We start from the raw sequence: 4,185 nt of genomic DNA, 5'->3' as shown, positions 1-4,185 counted from the left end.
AAAAAAAAAAAAAAAAAAAAAGGAAAAAAAAAAGGGGAAAAAAAAAGGGAATCGCAAGAGCGTCTTTTGCAAGTGTCTTTCGTCTTCGACTTTCCAACGAATAGATTACATTATGCTCGCGCAATATTTCGCAATCGCAAAATCGAGAAATCAGGTATCGACTAGTTACTTACAACGAAACTGCATCAAGGTTTGCGTTTTCACGAGGGGAAAACGATCGTTAATGATCCCCAACCGTGTAGAACTACCGGCCTACGAATTGATTAAAACGGTACGGCCCTGGGATAACAATTTCTTCATTTAATTTATCATGCTATCGATAGTTTCTTTATCAATATTTTGACAAGTAAAAGCAAGAAAGTTTATCCTATTTGTGTAATTTTCGATATAAATTTCTGTGAACTGGTCATTTTTATATTTTTTCTCGATAGGCGAGATAACCCGTATGTACTCCGTATACACAAAAAGATATTAATTATATATAATGTAATCAGTTTTTCATAATTCATAAATCAATTATCTCCTAATCTGATGAATCCATTTATCAAACTCTTTTGTAAACGTGACAATATTCAATTGAAGCGATAATATTCGTAGATTAATCGAAATGTTTCAATGTGCGAAACAATAAAACAAGAGTGACGTCTCTCTAATATGTGCGATTTCTTTTTAATATGTAAGATTTCTTTATTGACTTGCATAGGAGCATGAGTTGTGCGAAATGCATGGCATATGACTAATCGAGAAAATCATTATCCGTTGTCATTGTATAGCAATTGTATTCAATAACAATGCCCGTGTACAGAAAAGAAGAAATGAAATTTTCTTCCTGGCGCGAATCATAGAACAGATACGATAATATATTTTCATGTTCTCGCGTGGTACTATTATGAAGAAACAATCCATTTATCGCACAACTGTATACAACGGCACCTAGCTATTTCACAGATATTTTTGTATCTCTCCGTTTCCTACTCTCCTTCACGAGTCCTTTAATTCTCGATACGAGCGAACGAACAATATATATCTATAACTTTATCGTATGCCACGTGTCGGCACACTTATACAACCCGCACACATGCCAAGATCGTCTCTACTACATCGGTCTTAAAGCAAGTTAATGTCGATAATAGAGTCACGACGTAGTAAGTTCCTGGTCATACATTGACACCGTGCCGCTGACGGACAAACCGCGACAGAATTAAAATTCATCGAGATGTCACGGCACTTGCTATAACTGTGTTGCGATTTCATCGTATCGTGTATCGATTTGGAATTACGCGTGAAACAATGCTTGACGAAACAAGCGGGAGAACGATTCGCATTTATGGCTCTCATGGCCTCGAGCGAAAGGTGAACGATTCCCCGTCAAGGTAAATATTATTATACCATTTTCTAGCGGGGTATCGTTCGACTTTGTATTACCATCCGATGGCGTCGTTATATGATTATTACATTATACAGCGAGGCTTGAATTATGTATATACACTATTTCCTAGAGTAAGCTTGATAATTAACTAAATAAATGATGCATTACGCTAGAGATATTTGCGAACTACGCAATATTTGATAGCTTACAAATGGTAATAGTTATTTCTGGTTGTGATGTTATTTTAGAGGGAATTTATTATTTTTTTTTGTTTCGAAAATCAAGGCACGTATTCATGAAGCGTTCACACATTTATAGAGTAATGAAACCTCAATTTCTAACAATCCCCTGTCTGTGATAGCGTTACGGAATATAAACAAACACGGCGCGTGTAGTTACAACCCCACGATGCCAGTACGAAATTTGCATCATTTTCCCCTTCACAGTTGACTTGACGTAAAGAATCTCCACACGGAAGCGATAATGGCGGCGAACCATTATAGCTGTGCGCATGCGCGTTAAAATTATCTCGGTCGATGACAGCGCTATCATTTTTACAAGTTCTTTCGAAATTATTATTTATATGAATACAATTTTCTAACTTAAATTTATGAGAAAATAGAACGATGCAAATATATTTAATTGTCATAAAACTTATTGATATTTGAAAAAAAATTTAATAATATAATATCAGTTGTAATTGACAACTTATAATTTATCATCGTATTACATCGATTCGTATTTCATTTTTTCAGAAATCATTAAAAGAAAATTATTCATCGTATAATATTATTATGAAGGATTAACTTACTTAAAATGCAGTATATTTCAATTGAGGAGGAATAACAGTGGTTTCCATTTCATCAACGACCAATTGCTGCGCATGACACGGTTCAAACGACATGGATACCCAAGGAATAGGAAGTTTCGACATTCATTCATGATACACACAAAACACTATATCTGTTATCGAATTTCATCACAAAATGCTCACACACTCTATAAAAATGTAAAAGGGAATGGAAAAAGGATGAAAATAAAACATTTAACTTAAAATTTTTACAATATAACTACGCACATGTTCAAACTACTGCATGCATCGCACACGCCATCTTTGTACTGTTGAGATGGCGCGTCGATCGCGAACGAACAGCTGAGAGGCGAGTGGAATATCTGCGTAAGCTAAGCACACAGAGAGCAGACGTTCTGTCCTCCGTGCTCGACCAGGCCTGGACTCGGCAGTAAACAGCTGGCGACGCGATGCGTCAGAGCAAAATGTCGAACGGGACTGCGCCAAGCTAGTTGCCCCCCTACCTTCTCTCTTTGGCACGGTGCAAGAGCTTTATAAAAGTGGACATTCTCGGGCAAGCGTTCGGCGCATTCGCGGTGAAAATTCGGCAGCAACGTGAAGCACACAAGTGTCAGTAACAATATCTGAACGGAAGATACAACAAATAAAGGCATAAACGAGAAAATCCGTAGCGAAAGTGGAGTTTCTTTGTTTCGTGCTTCGATCTCTGCGCATACGTTCCCGTGCGAGTGGCGCAGCATTGTTTGTGTGGTCGGTACGTCATTCTCAGCGTATACACGGTTCGTCACGATATAAAACAAGATCCTGGCGTCCTGTGTGATATCGCGTCGGGTTTTTTCATCTATGAACAAGCATAGAATACTGTCGTTCGTGTCGTTCTCCGTCCGAGTCTAGACAACGTAACAGAGATTCAGAGAAAAGATTGTTAGCCTTTCGTGTACGCGCGAGTGCTTTGTTTTGACGAGCAGCTGATCCGGGACTACTCGTTTATCGCGTCGACCAGTCCTCCATCGCTGCAACGGTGATTCTATTCCAACGATTTTACTCGTGTTCGATATTCGTTTGCGTACACAAAATTATTGTACGGTGACTGCCTCGTAAACTGTGTTTAAAGAGATCGTCGAGCCGTAGCAAGAGTGCTTCGTTACATCACAAAATCCGGAGGACGCGATCGAGCGATACTTAGAGGAGCAACAGTACACAACCTATACAAAATAATTTTCTTCGATGACAGGCGGACCAACAACACAAACAAGAATTGTTATTACGTGATATTTTATGGTGAAGTGATCGATTGTAGGAAACTTTTTGAAGTGTATCAATCAATCTTTCCGTTTTCAAGGGATTCTACGTTCCCATTCGTTCTCATCCCCGATTCTGGTCGGAACGAAAATCACTCAGAGCCGTCCTGTAAATAACGATCGTGAGTTCAAGCGGACAGTATATCTCGGTCTGCCTGTCATTTACCTATCCGATCGTCCGGATCTTTTTAAGAGATTGTAACAATAGCTTCCCTCCCAAAGGCTGTGGGATTTCTTAGTTACCGATGATCTCGTGATATATTACTTTTTCTTTTCGCTTCTACTATTACACCTACTATTATTCTTTCCTATTATTATTATTCTAAAGTATTTCAACGAATCTCCAAAGGAGTGCTTGAAGGCAGCCAGATCTAACGACACAATCGCTGCTTTCCTTCGAACCAATCTTATACATATACACGTTATATATATATATACATATTATATATATATTACATATACACACATTATATATATATATATATACATACACACATACATATATATATTATCGTATTGAATTTCTCGAGCTTTTTCGCTGTTGCTCGTCTTTTCGTCGATTTACGCGCGCGACTCTACGCACGATATCCAGCTTCTACATCGATACTTGTCGATCACGGCGGAAGATAATAACGAGGAAACAACGTACGTACGAAACACTCGACAACGAGACGCGGTGCAAAGCTGGTCGAACGCTAGCTCGA

At 38.5% G+C, this 4,185-nt stretch overlaps 1 protein-coding gene across 1 annotated transcript in view; it reads left to right on the top strand.

The window, feature by feature from the left end:
• The first annotated feature begins 2,142 nt into the window (after window positions 1–2,142).
• Window positions 2,143–4,185, top strand: part of LOC102680516 (RB1-inducible coiled-coil protein 1) — a 44,263-nt gene continuing 42,220 nt past the window's right edge. Inside the window, exon 1 of the mRNA XM_006614040.2 lies at window positions 2,143–4,185. The gene's annotated coding sequence lies outside the window, so the exon portion shown is untranslated.

This window comes from Apis dorsata, unplaced genomic scaffold (genome assembly GCF_000469605.1).
Source record: "Apis dorsata unplaced genomic scaffold, Apis dorsata 1.3 scaffold_169, whole genome shotgun sequence".
In the NCBI taxonomy this organism is placed as follows: Eukaryota; Metazoa; Arthropoda; class Insecta; order Hymenoptera; family Apidae; genus Apis; species Apis dorsata.
Note: the sequence above shows the minus strand (reverse complement) of the source record. Positions and strands in the feature narration are given on the sequence as shown.